We start from the raw sequence: 16,829 nt of genomic DNA, 5'->3' as shown, positions 1-16,829 counted from the left end.
TATGGTTCAACTTGCACATCCATACATGACTATTAGAAAAACCATAGCTTTGACTGGATGGACCTTTGTCAACAAAGTAATGCCTCTGCTTTTTAATATGCTGTCTATATTGGTCATAGCTTTTCTTTCAAGGAGCAAGCGTGTTTTAATTTCATGGCTGCAGTCACCATCTGCAGTGATTTTAGAGCCCAAGAAAATAAAGTCTGTCACTGTTTCCATGTTTCCCCACCTATTTGCTGTGAAGTGATGGGACTGGATGCCATAATCTTAGTTTTCTGAATGCTGAGTTTTAAGCCAGCTTTTTCACTCCCCCTTTTCACCTTCATCAAGAGGCTCTTTAGTTCCTCTTCACTTTCTGCCATAAGGGTGGTGATCTGCATATTTGATTGCTGATATTGCTCATGGCAATCTTGATTCCAACTTATGCTTCATCCAGCCTGACATTTTGCATGATGTACTCCACATGTAAGTTAAATATGCAGAGTGACAATAAACAGCCTTGAATTACTTCTTTTCCAGGTTGGAACCAGTCATTTGTTCTATGTAAGGTTCTAACTGGTGCTTCTTGACCTGCAACAGATTTCTCAGGAGGCAGGTAAGGTGGTCTGGTGTTCCCATTTCTTTAAGAATTTTCCACAGTTTGTTCTGATCCACACAGTCCAAGGCTATAGTGTAGTCAATGAAGAAGAAGTAGATGTTTGTCTGGAATTCTCTTGACTTTTCCATGATCCAACAGATGTTGGCAATTTGATCTCTAGTTCTCTGCCTTTTCTAAATCCAGCTTGAACAACTGAAAGTTCTTGGTTCACGCACCACTGAAACCTAGCTTGGAGAATTTTGAGCATTACTTTGCTAGCATGTGAGATGAGCGCAATTGTGTGGTAGTTTGAGCATTCTTTGGCATTGTCTTTCTTTGGGATTGGAATGAAAACTGACCTTTTCCAGTCCTGTGGCCACTGCTGAGTTTTCCAAATGTGCTGGCATATTGAGTGCAGCATTTTCACAGCATCATCTTTCAGGATTTGAAATAGCTCAACTGGAATTCCATCACCTCCACTAGCTTTGTTCATAGAGATGCTTTCTAAGGCCCGCTTGACTTCCCATTCCAGACTCTAGGTGAGTAATCACACCATTGCACTTATCTGAGTCATCAAGATCTTTTTTGTGTAGTTCTGTGTATTCTTGCCACCTCTTCTTATATCTTCTGCTTCTGTTAGGTCCATACTGTTTCTGTCCTTAATTGTGCCCATCTTTGCATAAAATGTTCTCTTAATATCTCTAATTTTTTGGAAAATATCTCTAGTTTTTTCTGTTCTATTGCTTTCCTCTATTTCTTTTCACTAATCACTTAGGAAGGCTTTCTTATCTCGCCTTGCTATTCTTTGGAACTCTGCATTCAGATGGATATATCTTTCCTATTTTCCTTTGCCTTTCATTTCTCTTCTTTTCTCTGCTCTTTGTAAGGCTTCCACAGAAAACCACTTTGCCTTTTTGCATTTCTTTTTCTTGGCCATGGTTGTGATCACCATCTCCTGTACAATGTTATGAACCTCTGTCCATCATTCTTCAGACATTCTGCCTATCAGAACTAATTCCTTGAATATGTTTGTCACTTCCACTGTGTAGTCAGAAGGGATTTGATTTAAGTCATACCTGAATGCTGTAGTGGTTTTCCCTACTTTATTTGATTTAAGTCTGAATTTGGCAATAAGCGGTTCATGATCTGAGCCAAGTCTGCTCCCGGTCTTGTTTTTGCTGACTGTATAGAGCTTCTTCTTCTTTGGCTACAAAGAATATAATCAATCTTTTTTTGGTATTGACCGTTTGGTGACATCCATGTGTAGAGTCTTCTCTTGTGTTGTTGGAAGAGGGTGTTTGCTATGACCAGTGTGTTCTTTTGGCAAAACTCTATTAACATTTGCCCTGCTTCATTTTGTACTCCAAGGCTAAACTTGCCTGTTACTTCAGGTATTTCTTGACTTCCTATATTCCAGTCCCCTATAATGAAAAGGACATCTTTTTTGGTTATAGTCCTAGAAGGTCTTGTAGGTCATCACAGAACCATTGAACTTCATCTTCTTCAGCATTAGTGTTTGGGACATAGGCTTGGATTACTGTGATATTGAATGGTTTGCCTTGGAAACGAATGAGATCATCCTGTTGTTTTTGAGATTGCACCCAAGTAAGAGTTTGCATTTCAGACTCTTGTTGACTGTGAGGGCTACTCCATTTTTTCTAGGGATTCTTACCCACAGTAGTAGATATAATGGTCACTTGAATTAAAGTTGCCCGTTCCAATCCATTTTACTTAACTTATTCCTAAAACATCTATGTTCACTCTTGCCACTTCCAATTTTCCTTGATTCATGGACCTATCATTCCAGGTTCCTATGCAATATTGTTCTTTAAAGCATCAGACTTTATTTCCGTCACCAGTCATGTCCACAACTTGGCAATGTCTTTGCTTTGACTCAGCCACTTCATTCTTTCTGGAGCTATTTCTCCACTCTTCTCCAGTAGCTTATTGGGCACCTACGGACCTGGGTATTTCATCCTTCAGTGTCCCATATTTTTTGCACTTTCATACTGTTCATGGGGTTCTCAAGGTAAGAATACTGAAGTGGTTTGCCATTCCTTTCTCATTGGACCACATTTTGTCAAAACTCTGCATCATCCATCTTGGGTGGCCCTATATGTCATGGATCATAAAAATGCTTGTTAATAATGCCAATTCAAAGCTAGACCTATGGAATCTGCATTGTTAGCAAGCATCTCAGGTGATTATAATGTAAGTTAACTAGATACAGTAAAACTGAAAGTCTTCCAAAATGGGCATAGTCAACTCTCACCTTGGTGGAAGATGAATTAATGGAGCTGCATTATTTGTAGTGGGTCTCAGTTCATTCCAGATAAATCAGAAAACTATTCACCTCTTTTTGTCCTACCCAGGATCCTCTGAATATAATACAAGCACGTTCAACTCAACATGACTCATTCAGAACTAATTACGCCTAGCTTACTCTTTTCCTCTCCTCTCTAGATGCATCAGGTTATCAAGCCTAAGATCTGGGCATTACTTTTAGACTCCCCTTTTTCCTAACACTCCTTACACAATCTCCTTGCTGATTGATCATGATTTCATGAATGTTCTTTATTTTCAATGGCAATCAAATCCATTCCTTTCACTTTATTTCCAGTCATTGCCCTAGTTCACATTGTAAGTGCTAAAATATATGTCGTTTTGTTTATTCCTAAGCTGTGTCATTATTTCTTCATCTACTATATTTTAGAAAACTATGTTTAGCTTCTTTGTGTCTCAGACTGTAAAGAATCTGCCTGCAATGCAGAAAACCTGGCTTGATCCCTGAGTTGGGAAGATCTCACGGAGAAGGGAATGGCTACCCACTCCTGTATTCTTGCCTGGAGAATTCTATGGGTAGAGGACCCTGGTGTGCTACAGTCCATGGGGTTGCAAAGAGTCGAACACAACGGAGTGACTAACATTTTCACTTTTTCCTTTCATATTTCAAAAAAAAATAGGTTGTACCTTGTGACATATAAAAATCATATCAAGTCACTCTCATGATTACAACTTATTAGCAATGTCACATCACCACAATAATGATGTTCCTATCCATCACGTATATGGACTTTTGTTTCTCTCACTTCAGTTCCTACCATTCCACACTCAAATCCAGTCATGCCATATTACTCACAGTCCCCTAAGTCAGCCGTATTATTTATTTACTTAGTTTTTGTATCTTCCATCTATATTTATTAATGTGTTTTATAGAGATATACATGTCATAGATGGGTTCCTTATATGTACTAAGTGTCCTTCGACTGTCTTTTTTTAAATTTATTTTTAATTGAAGGGTAATTGCTTTACAGTATTGTCTTTGTTTCTACCAAACATCAACATGAATCAGCCACAGGTTTACTCATGTGCCCTCCCTCTTGAAGCTCTATCCCATCTCCCTCCCCATCCCACCCCTCGAGGCTGTTACCAAGCCCCGGTTTGAATTCCCTGAGTTATACAGCAAATTTTCATTGGCTATCTATTTTACATTTGGTAATGAACATTTCCACGTTACTCTCCCCACACAACCCACCCTCTCCTTCCTTCCCCACCCCGCCAAGTCCACAAGTCTGTTCTCTATGTCTGTGTCTTTGTGTCTTTACATAAATGCTTCCTCCTCATCCTTATCTAGTCAACAGATTGCTTACTCACTATTCAATGATCAATTCAAATGTCTCCATCTCTGTGAAGAATTTTATAAGTATTTCTGTTTCCTTTCCTACCCTATTAAATATTTTTTCATAAATTCAATAAATAATTTAGTGAGTGACCATATGGCAAACATTATTCTGGGTGTTAGGAATGCATAAGCATATAAAGAGATAAGAATCCCTTTGCTATTTAAGGGATATTTTTTATAGAATATATAGAATGTAATAATTTATATCCTATGGGGAATGGAGTAGGTTGGATGATGACAAGATGCAAAGTAAATAATCAATTCTATGGTAGCAAGTGCTGTATGGGACAACAAAGCAGAAAAGTGTAGGGTGGAGTTCAGTTTCAAATTGGGTCACCAGAAGGGGCCTCACTGAGAAGTTGACATTGGAGCAAAGGCCTAAAAAGAAAGAAGGGAATAAACCAGACAGATATGTTTGGGAGAAGGGGATTTCAGGGAGGAGCAAGGGCAAAGATGCTAACATCAAAGCAGGCTTCACAAGAACAAGGAATATCGAGGTGACCAGTGTGGCTGAAGCTGCAAGAAGTACATAAAATGAAATAATGAGGTTCAGGTCTTGCAGGATTTTGCAGCTACTGAAGAATTTTGGCTTCTACTCTAAGTGATATCTGAAGGCTTTGGACAATTTGGAAGAGAGGAATTGACATGATCTGACTTAGCATTTTGACGGAATAGTTCTTGCTTCTATTCCGGGAATAAAACATGACTTGATAGGGGAGGACAAAAAAGCAGGAAATCAGATGATAGCTACAGTTTTGCCCATGCATGTGTACAATGTATCTATGGATATATATTTCTGTATTCATATTTATGACATGCATTTTTTCTTTTGTTCTTAAATTAATTTATTTTAATTGGAGGCTAATTGCTTTACAATATTGTAGTGGTTTTTGCCATACATTTACATGAATCAGCCATGGGTATACATGTGTCCCCCATCCTGAACCCCCTTCCCTCTCCCTCCGCATCCCATCCCTCAGGGTTGTTCCAGTGCACCTGCCCTGAGCATCCTGTCTCATGCATTGAATTCTGGTTTCCTCAGTGTGTATGCCCAGCAGTGGGATTTCTGGTCATATGGCAGTTCTATTTCCAGTTTTTTAAGGAATCTTCACACTATTCTCCATAGTGGCTGTACTAGTTTGCATTCCCACCAACGTGTAAGAAGGTTCCTTTTTCTCTGCACCCTCTCTAGCATTTATTGTTTGTAGATTTTTGGATAGCAGCCATTCTGACCGGCGTGAGATGGTACCTCATTATGGTTTTGATTTGTGTTTCTCTGAAACGGGTGATGTTGAGCATCTTTTCATGTGTTTGTTAGCCATTTGTATGTCTTCTTTGGAGAAATGTCTGTTTAGTTCTTTGGCCCACTTTTTAATTGGGTCATTTATTTTTCTGGAATTGAGCTGCATGAGCTGCTTGTGTATTTTTGAGATTAATTCTTTGTCAGTTGCTTCATTTGCTATTATCATCTCCCATTCTGAAGGCTGTCTTTTCACCTTGCTTATAATTTCCTTCATTGTACAAAAGCTTTTAAGTTTAATTAGGTTCCATTTGTTTATTTTTGCTTTTATTTCCATTACTCTGGGAGGTGGGTCATAGAGAATCCTGCTGTGGTTTATTTCAGACAATGTTTTGCCTATGTTTTCCTGTAGGAATTTTATAGTTTCTGGTTTTACGTTTAGATCTTTAATCCATTTTGAGTTTATTTTTGTGTATGGTGTTAGAAAGTGTTCTAGTTTCATTCTTTTCCAAGTGGTTGACCAGTTTTCCCAGCACCACTTGTTAAAGAGATTGTCTTTAATCCATTGCATATTCTTGCCTCCTTTGTCAAAGATAAGGTGTCCATAGGTGCGTGGATTTATCACTGGGTTTTCTATTTTGTTCCATTGATCTATATTTCTGTCTTTGTGCCAGTACCATATTGTCTTGATGACTGTGGCTTTATAGTAGATCCTGAAGTCAGGTAGGTTGATTCCTCCAGTTCCATTTTTCTTCCTCAAGATTGCTTTGGCTATTCGAGTTTTTTTGTATTTCCATAGAAATTGTGAAATTATTTTTGTTCTAGTTCTCGGAAACCATTGGTATACCATTGGTAACTTGATAGGGATTGCACTGAATCTATAGATTGCTTTGGGTAGTATACTCATTTTCACTATGTTGATTCTTCTGATCCATGGCATGATATATTTCTCCATCTATTTGTTTCGTCTTTGATTTCTTTCATCAGTGTTTTATGGTTTTCTATATATAGGTCTTTTGTTTCTTTAGGTGGATTTATTCCTAACTATTGTATTCTTTTCGTTGCAATGGTGAATGAAATTGTTTCCTTAATTTCTCTCTCTGTTTTCTCATTGTTAGTTTATAAAAATGCAAGGGATTTCTGTGTGTTGGTTTTATATCCTGCCACTTTACTATATTCATTGATTAGCTCTAGTAATTTTTTGGTGTAGTCTGTAGGGTTTTCTATGTAGAGGATCATATCATCTGCAAACAGTGAGATACTTACTTCTTCTTTTCCAATTTGGATTCCTTTTATTTATTTTTCTTCTTTGATTGCTGTGGCTAAAACTTCCAAAACTATAGTGAATAGTAGTGGTGAGAGTGGGCACCCTTGCCTTTAAAATGATATATTTATGTGTCTCTCCTTCTTGGTTCTTTAACCTTAGGTCATTCATCTTATGAAGAGAGGGAGGGAAAGCAGGATGTAAATGAGGAGTGAGGGAAGGGTAGAATAGACAAGGATAAATGGAAACGTGCTGTGTACTGTACTTAGATGCATCTGACTCTTTGTGACCCAATGGACTGTAGCCCTCCAGGCTCCTCTGTCTATGGGATTCCCTAGGCAAGAATACTGGAGTGGGTTGCCACTGGAGTGGGATGCCTTCCTCCAGGGCATCTTCCCAACCCAGATCTCATGCATTGCAGGCAGATTTTTTACCATCTGAGCCTCTAGGGAAGTCCAAGCATACTGCAATGGGTAGCCCATCCCTTCTCCAGGGAATATTCCTGGCCCAGGAATCAAAGTGGGACCTCCTGCATTGAAGGGGATTCTTTACCAGCTCAGCTACAAGGGAAGCCCTAGTATGGAAAATGATGGAATGGAACAGAGCGAAATGGAAGAAAATTAAGTGAGGTGCTATGGCCTAATGGTGAAGATTTCATGCATTGGAGTCAGAGTTCAGTTCAGTTCAGTCACTCAGTCATGTCCGACTCTCTGTGACCCCATGAATCACAGCATGCCAGGCCTCCCTGTCCATCACCAACTCCCAGAGTTCACCCAAACCCATGTCCATCGAGTCGGTGATGCCATCCAGCCATCTCATCCTCTGTCATCCTCTTCTCCTCCTGTCCTCAATTCCTCCTAGCATCAGGGTCTTTTCCAATGAGTCAACTCTTTGTAGGAGGTGGTCAAAGTATTGGAATTTCAGCCTCAGCATCAGTCCTTCCATTGAACACCCAAGACTGGTCTCCTTTAGGATTGACTGATTGGATCTCCTTGCAGTCCAAGGGACTCTCAAGAGTCTTCTCCAGCACCAGTTCAAAAGCATCAATTCTTCGGTGCTCAGCCTTCTTCACAGTCCAATTCTCACATCCATACATGACCACTGGAAAAACCATAGCCTTGACTAGACGGACCTTTGTTGGCAAAGTAATATCTCTGCTTTTTAATATGCTATCTAGGTTGGTCATAACTTTCTTTCTAAGGAGTAAGCGTCTTTTAATTTCATGGCTGCAATCACCATCTGCAGTGATTTTGGAGCCCCCCAAAATAAAGTCTGACACTGTTTCCAATGTTTCCCTATCTATTTCCCATGAAGTGATGGGACTAGACGCCATGATCTTAGTTTTCTGAATGTTGAGCCAGAGTACCTGGTTTTAAATCATGGTGTGGCTGCCATGTAAGAGCTGTGTGACTGGGGTCATGTTATTTAACTGCCCTGTGCCTTGGTTCCCACATCTGTAAAAGGAGAAAATAATAGTACTAACTTCATTCGGGTGGTTAAGAAGATGAAAGGAACTGAACATGCAAAGCACTTAGAATAGTGCCTAGACTGTAAGAAGTGTGCCATAATTATTACAATTTGAACCTACAGACTTGATCTAGGAGGCATTCATGTTTAGAAGAGCAAACATAAAATTTTCAATAAAATAAACTTAGTATTGAGCTCCTCTTTGTCCTTCACCAGTTTAGGGACAATTCTTCCTTTCCCAGATTTTTACTAAAAATTTTAAAAGTGATTGCAGCCATGAAATTAAAAGATGCTTACTGCTTGGAAGGAAAGTTATGACCAACCTAGATAGCATATTGCAAAGCAGAGACATTACTTTGCCAACAAAGGTCCGTCTAGTCAACGCTATGGTTTTTCCAGTGGTCGTGTATAGATGTGAGAGTTGGACTATAAAGAAAGTTGAGCGCCGAAGAATTGATGCTTTTGAACTGTGGTGTTGGAGAAGACTCTTGTGAGTCCGTTGGACTGCAAGGAGATCCAACCAGTGCATCCTAAAGGAAATCAGTCCTGGGTGTTCATTGGAAGGACTGATGCTAAAGCTGAAACTCCAATACTTTGACCACCTCCTACAAAGAATTGACTCATTGGAAAAGACCCTGATTCTGGGAGGGACTGAGGACAGGAGGAGAAGGGGACAACAGAGGATGAGATGGTTGGATGGTATCACCAACTAGATGCACATGAGTTTGAGTAAACTCCGGGAGTTGGTGATGGGCAGGGAGGCCTGGCATGCTGCGAATCATGGGGTTGCAAAGAGTCGGACATGAATGAGTGACTGAATTGAACTGAACTGAAAATTAAGAACCTACCACTAAGATTTGGAGTGAATGCTAAATGAGATATGGCATGTGAAAATACCCCCAGAACCTGACATGCTGTGCTGCTTCATATTCTTCACATACCTTTGTTTCTTTGCTTATTCAGTTCTTTCATTTATGGCCACAGACAACCAAAATTGCAGTAATGAATTTCCTTGTCTTGTCCACTCCCAGTGATGTAGTTAGTTTTTATGCATCATTGATAGATGCACTATTTTTCCATGTCAACAAAAAGGAACTAACGTAATATTATATGTTTTCATTTATATTCTTTAAGGCCTGTGAGTATTTAACAATTTGTGGCAGGGGAATTCATGGTGCAGTAATGAGAAATGATTCATGTGAAGTCTATTCTTTATATTCTTGTTTTACCTATATTGTCTAGGAAGTCACTCTCCAAACTATTTGAAAAGTTGATGCCTATAAACTTTCCCAATGCTTACAACCTTATCCTCCCATCATTGTGGAAAAGTCTCTAGAGATCTCTAGGCAAGCAGTCACTGCTGAATTGGAAGTATTTACACATTAGCTTGATTTGGTGGGATTGGGGCATGAGATTAGGGGAAGAAAGATTAGGAGGTAAAAGGTGAAATTAAGTTAAAATGGAAATGACTATTAAGGGCAACTCTGAAAGTCACAAGAAGTGACAGAAAAATAGCTTGTGGAAGGGGTTATGAGAGTGAAGGAAGGGAAAATTTTGCCAGCAGAACTTTATAGACTTTGAATATTTTAAGAAGTCTCAGTATTTTTCATATGATCCCAAGGATCCATATCTTCTATTCCCAGCATCCTGCCAACTGCTAGCCACTGAGTATGGAAAATGCTTCTAACATTCTGCTTTGGGCAGTATGTAGAGTGGTGGATAATTTTAAGCATAAGAGTGACACAATCTGGAAATAAAGAAACTTCATTCTATAGTTCTGACTCTGCAATAAATTAATATTGGACTTTGGGCAAGTTGTTTAATCTTCTTAACTGAGTTTCATTGTCCCTAAAATGAAAAGTTGGAAGCTGATGATCTTTAACGTTTCTTCCCAGCTGGAGGGTCTTTGTTTCCAACACATCTCTCTTATCCATCTGCCAAAATAACCTTCTGAATTTAAGACATGTGGCAGTTCCAACTTAATGGAGGGAATTCCTTGTCTAGAACTCTAGACCCCAAGACCCTTGACCCCAAGCCCATAACGTTCCAGGCTCCTCTGGGAAGGAAAGAGTCCTATTAATATCAACTGGTCATTTCAGAAGCTTACTCAAAGTCAGGCTTCAGTGGTCTTAAAACAAAACAACAAGAACAACAAAATGAATGGTTAAATTGCTGTTTATTTTAAACTGTTGGTTGGAATGAAATCCACCAAATCTTACTTATTTTGTAACCAGCTTAAGGCAATGTGAGTGCGGCTTATTAAAAGAAGACTTTCAGATGTTGGATACTTAAAAAAAAATAACATTTTTTCCTTCTTTTTTCCTCCCTATAGAAATGTGGTTTTGATTCTTTTTGATGTGATGCAGATGGAATCTTTCCCAAAATATTTCCAAAAACTGCCTTGGATCTGAGATTACCCTTCAGAAATTGAGATCATAAGTAACTGTGAGCAGCCAAAAGTGAGAACTGTAGTGGAAAATGTTTTGCATCCATAATTGCAGCATCTGCTAAGTCAAGACTGTAGGCTGCAGAGATTCTTTACCCAGTGCAGTCATAACTTCTGCTTTCCCAGCACCTCTACCTGGATAGAGACTCTCATCCTCTCACTTCACTTAAGGGAGCAGATCTTGGTGGGTTTCCTGTCTCTCCTCTCCCTTGCTCCCATCCATTCTCTTTGATATCCCAAGTCACCTACCTATACATAACTCCTACTAGTGAGTATGAAGGCTGGAGAAAATAACTAGGTAAGCATTACATACAGCCACTGCTCAAAACTTGACAGTAACTACACTGATTAACAAAGTCCAGAGTCCTTATCATAATTTAGATTTCTACAAGATCAAGTACAAAGCTAATTTTCCAGATACCTCCTTCAATTTCCTTCCAAGTGTCCTCATGCCCAAACACACAGAAAATTCTTAAAACCAGAACCTACCATGTGTGTGCTTAGTCACTTCAGTCATGTCCAACTCTTTGCGACCCCATGGACTGTAGCCCATCAGGCTGCTCCATCCATAGGATTCTCCAGGTAAGAATACTGGAGTGGGTTACCATGCCCTGCTCCAGGGGATCTATCTGACCTAGGGATCCAACTCATATCTGACATGTTTCCTGTATTCCAGGCAGATTCTTTACCACTGAGCCACTGGGAATCCTAAAACCTACCATATACTGTCTTACATTTTTCATTCCCAGTGTTTAGAATATCTTTCTCCATCTGTATTTAAATTCCTCTTGCTTCAAAGCTCAGCTCAAATTCTTTCTTTTCCAGAAAGCTTTCTTGATAGCTACAGGCAAAACAATTGCTCTGTTTTTCATTTCCAAACCTCATTGCTCTATTTAGCACACACCACATTTCAAATTATCTTAGAATTATTTTTATCCATATTTTCCTTATTAAAAAGTCAATAAATTTCATACAATAAAGGTAAGACTATGTCATGAGCATTTTCACATTCTATAGGACTTCTCACAATGTCTAGATCAGAATGGAAAATTTAAAGATATTTATGAAAAGTTGTCTATGCCTCAATTCCAACTCATGAGGATAAGAAGCAATAATGAATGGAGATTAGTATCCTTAGCTGATTAGCATCCATTAGTCTTGAGGAAACTCAGGGAACAAATTGAGGAAATTTCTGGAGAGAGCCCCTAAGGAGAGAACGAATCATTAGGGTAAGGAATATCAGGACAATAGATGGTCTCGACAGGTGGTCTCCAAGGCAGGGAAACTAAAAATCAGGTGTTAGAGCAATCTGGTAAGGTTGAGAGTCATATCTTGAGGTGTCTTGGTACTGTGTGAACTTTCTAAAAGGAAAGTCATGTAGTGAATCTTTGCAGGCAAGAGATGACAGAAGACAATCTTTGCTGACTGTGGTGGCTGAGAAGAGGCTAGAAAAATAGTCAAGCTTCAACCAAGTTGGAGTTGAAGGAAATCCTAGAAAAGAATCTGAATTTGAAAAATAAAAGCAAGTCAGAATTAAACCTCACAAATTTGACTTGAGGCAGGACACAGATGGGGCCCTGTCACTCTGAACAGCTGGAGTTTGTCTCCTGTGGACAGATACTGCAAGATGAAGAGCAGGAGGAGCTAAATCCTGCCCAGATATTTCTCATTCTCCAGGTCAAGGAGACCTTCCCAACTGTATGTGTGCAGATAGCCTCTTTGGTTGTTTTTTTTTTTTTTTAATTTAAATTTATTTATTTTAATTGGAGGCTCTTTGGAAGTCAAAAGGGAGTGATGTCAACCGACTCTCTTCTGTAACATCCATCTTGGTTATGAGATGTGCACGCACATATGGGAGGACCCGGAGATAAACCAAATACAGACTTAGAACCAGGCAAAGCAGGATGATCGGCCAAAGGAAATCTGGAAGAAAGCCCTGTGTAAATGATTCAAATGACCACAGGGCACAACTCACTCTTTGAGCCTGCCCACTGTGCCTATTCTTACTTTTCCTTTTAATAAACACTTTTACTTCTTTCACTACTTCTGTCTTTGTGGGAATTAATTTCTACAAAGCCCAAAGGGTCAGGAGTCTTGTCACTGGTGACTTGTCTAGTGTCTAGGATTCAGTGCTCTCACTGCCACTGCCTGACCTCAATCTCTGGCCAGGAAGCAAAACCCTGCTTTAAGCCACTGCAGGCCAAGGTCACCTGTGATCAGACTGGACCTATACCATTTGGAGAAGGAGGATAAAGAGGACCAATGTGGTGGTCATGTGCATGACTCACAGTTGTCAGGCTGGATAGCACCTCTTACTGGTGACCCGAGGTTGCTGTTCATTTTTTGCTGGCCATCATATGCATAAATTACTGAGTGGTACAGAGCTTAATGGAAGTGATTAGAGCTGGAAGTCTGAAGAAGGTAAGAACTGGTAGCAGTAATCAACCCTGGCTCATTCCAAGGTGAATTATAAGCTAAAGTTTCAATCTATCGAGTTTCAAATAGTCTTTTAAAAACGGCTCGAAACATCTGTGGTGCTAGTAGATACTTTTCATTTAAAAAAGTGCTAGGGAGCTCTCAAGGATTATGTCAAAACTTTAGACAGAGCTTCCTGCTCCTTAGTCCACACTGCTCTGGAGAATAGATTTCTCAGCCCAGTTGCCTGCCATTGCATAATGGAAGGAAGAGATTAAAAAAAAAAAAAAAAAGGAAGATAAAAGAGATGTGCTTTTCTCTGAAATTTTGGCCCATATGACATTCCTAGGTCTTTTGCTTTTCTCATATTGCAAATAATCTGACATTTCCTCCAGTGTAACTACTTAGTTAAAGGGAAAGTGTGACAGAAAGGACAAATGTATATTCTGAGTCTATCAATTATCGGTGGATCTGGATAAACATCTTAATCACCACAACAATAAGTTTCCTTGTCTGAAACATGTGGACAGTATTCAACTCACAGGATTGCTCTGAGGACAAAAAAATTAAGGGTCTAGTTGCTGTGAAGTAAAGGTTGTTTGGTCATGTCCAACTCTTTACAACCCCATGGACTATACAGTCCATGAAATTCCCTAGGCCAGAATACTGAAGTGGGTAGCTGTTCCCTTCTCCAGGGGATCGTCCTAACCCAGGGATCAAACCCAGGTCTCTGACACTATAGATGGATTCTTTACCAGCTAAGCTGCCAGGGAAGCCCAACAATACTGGAGTGGGTAGTCTATCCCTTCTCCAGGGGATCTTCCTGACCCAGGAATTGAACCAGGGTCTCCTGCATTGCAGGCAGATTCTTTACCAGCTGAGATACCAGGGAAGCTCTAGTTGCTGTAATTGTGATTATTAATGACAAAGCCTCCATGAAATCCTACTTTTAAATAACCTATGCAAATAAGCACTTGCCTATAGGACACTTTTAAAATAAAAACATTTAATACTTTGCCCAACAAAGTTTCCATACTCAAGTTTTACATAGGATAATTATTATCTTGCCAGCTTCCTGGGATAAAACCTAGCAGGCATCTAGAATGTTAAAACTGGTTCTTGTAATTATTTCTTAATCCCAGATTTTAATAATTTTCCTTGCCCAGCCAATGGTTTTAAAAAATAAATTTCTGCATAGAGAAAGTAGTACATGTTTATTACATACAGTGTAGAAAATATAGAAAAGTAAAAGAATAAAATAAATATATCCCATGTTATTATTTTGATATACTTTTTACTATTCTATGTTCTTATATTCTGCTTTCTCCAGTCTCTAAACAATTTTTTCTACCTTATGACAGTCAATAGATGCACATATTACATCATAAGAATATGTGTGCTGTGTGCTTAGTTGCTCAGTCATGTCCGACTAATTGTGACTAACTGTAGCTCACCAGGTTCCCCTGTCCATGGGATTCTCCAGGCAAGAATACTGGAGTGGGTTGCCATGCCCTCTTCCAGGGGATCTTCCTGACCCAGGGATCAAACCCAGGTCTCCAGCATCGCAGGAAGAATCTTTACCACCTAGGCCACCAGAGAAGTCCGTAAGAATATATCATTTAATTGATTATTACTTAATATCTTCTGGAGTAATTTTTCATCCTTACAAATGAAATCCAGATGTTACTTGAGGTAATTTAAATATTTTTTTAACTTTATTTCACTTCGCATGGAAGTTCCCCCCACTGTTGAACACATTTCCATGGAGATCACATTCTCATAGCAGTCCAGCTCTGGTTCTCTGCTCTTACTTGTGCCAAATTAGTTTAATTTTGGATAGTTTTATTTCTCTCACTCTTTTTCGTACCTCCCTTCCCCATGCTTTGACTCTGGCATAGAACACAGGCCCTTTTTGGGATGCATATGCAGACAAGATAAACTCCTTCACACCATTCCTTATCACCATGTGTAAAGTGCAGCTATATTGGATTTCCTTTAGTGTTCTTCCAGAGATGTAGTTAAGATTGGGACCAATTTCAAATACATTTGGTTGCCAGACTATATTTCTTTTAATCACAACACTGTGGTGAGATGCAGCTGCCATATGAGGGCTGGGTCTCTTTTTGAGTTACACTTGAGATAGCCTCCTATAAGCAAAATCGTTTGGCCAAAGGCTGTGAATGTTTTTAAGTCTGTCGAAGCATATTGTTAAGTTCCTTTCCAGAAATTTTATATAAATTTAGACTCCCATCAGCAGGATATGGGAATGACCATCTCACAGTTGGTGACGATTAAAACAAGCTGAAACTCCTTATACTAAACTCTACACACTTACTGCGCTATGTACATACTGCTATTATGGAACTAATTACATGGTATCACAATTATTTGTATAGGTGTCTGACTTCTTACTTAAACTGGTTCTCTTAAGGTCAAAGTTCAAGCTTCCTCTTCTTTGGCTTTAGCGCAGAATGTGCTGTCCCCAAGCAGAGAGTCAATGGACATCATGGCCAGATGTGGACATCATTCTAATGAATGTGAACTGACTGCTTCTGTTATAACAGGGTCTCCGGTAAGTTTAGTTTTTTTTTTGTAGTATGGTTGTCCTTTGCCTGATGCATAAATTCAAACTGCAACTAGCATTCTTCCCCTGTCCTCCTTTGCTTGGCTTTTTACCATTTCCTCTCACACCTACATATGGTGTTTTATTTGCTTGGATTGTCCCCCCTCCCATTTTCCACTGATTTTCTTATCCCTCAAGGGATGAACTGAGGCTCAGAGTTCATCCTAGTGTTATCTGACCTAACAACCACTAGGATGAATTAGTTTCTTTCCTTCATCTCCAAGAGTTCATTGTCTAGATGGCTCTTAGAGTATTCCCATATTACATTGAACTTGCCCTTTTAACTGCTGTTCTCTGGTGACTCAGTGGTAAAGCATGCATCTGCCAGTGTACGAGATGCAAGTTTGATCCCTGGGGTGGGAAGATCCCCTGGAGTAGGAAATGGCAATCCACTCCAGTATTCTTGCCTGGGAAATCCTATGGACAGAGGAGCCTGGTGGGCTACAGTCCATAGGGTTGCAAAAGAATCAGACACAACTTAGCGACTAAACAACAACAACTCTTTCCATAGACTAGTATTTTTCAAATTACATGTCACAATCCATGAGTGTCTTGAAATAATTTAGGACATTCAACATGTGGAAAAACAGAATAGACTAGAATAAAATGGAGTGGAATAACATAGAACAAAAAGAAAATATCCCGGTACATTGCATATAGTAAGATTATTTTATGAAATTTAACTGTATTGTATGTGCATTTGTGTGTGTGTGTGTATTTATGTAGGTGTGTGTGTGTTCTACGAAGTTCAATGTAAAATGAATTTCTTACTTTGGGTTGTGGTTGAACTGCTTGAAATCCACTGCTATAATTGTGAGCTTTGAGGGTAGTAAGGACTCTGTTTTATTTAGTTATGTATTCCCAGGGGCTTGAATAGAACCTAGTTTTAGCACATAGTGGGCAATCCAAAAAATTAATGTACAGTGAATGATGACCATGCAATTCAAGGAATATATATAGAGCCACCTTTAAGCCAGAAAAACATTTCTTCCTTAAAGGCAAAATATCAATGAGATAAAGCCTTGAGGCTACATCTGATGGGGCTTTGGTGAATGAAATGCTACCCAACAATTCAATTCCTCTAGTAAAACCTCTGTTTTTAAACACACAACTGA

This window comes from Bos taurus, chromosome 3 (assembly GCF_002263795.3).
Source record: "Bos taurus isolate L1 Dominette 01449 registration number 42190680 breed Hereford chromosome 3, ARS-UCD2.0, whole genome shotgun sequence".
Lineage (NCBI taxonomy): Eukaryota > Metazoa > Chordata > Mammalia > Artiodactyla > Bovidae > Bos > Bos taurus.
The sequence above is the reverse complement of the archived record's forward strand: the minus strand, read 5'-3'. Positions refer to the sequence as shown.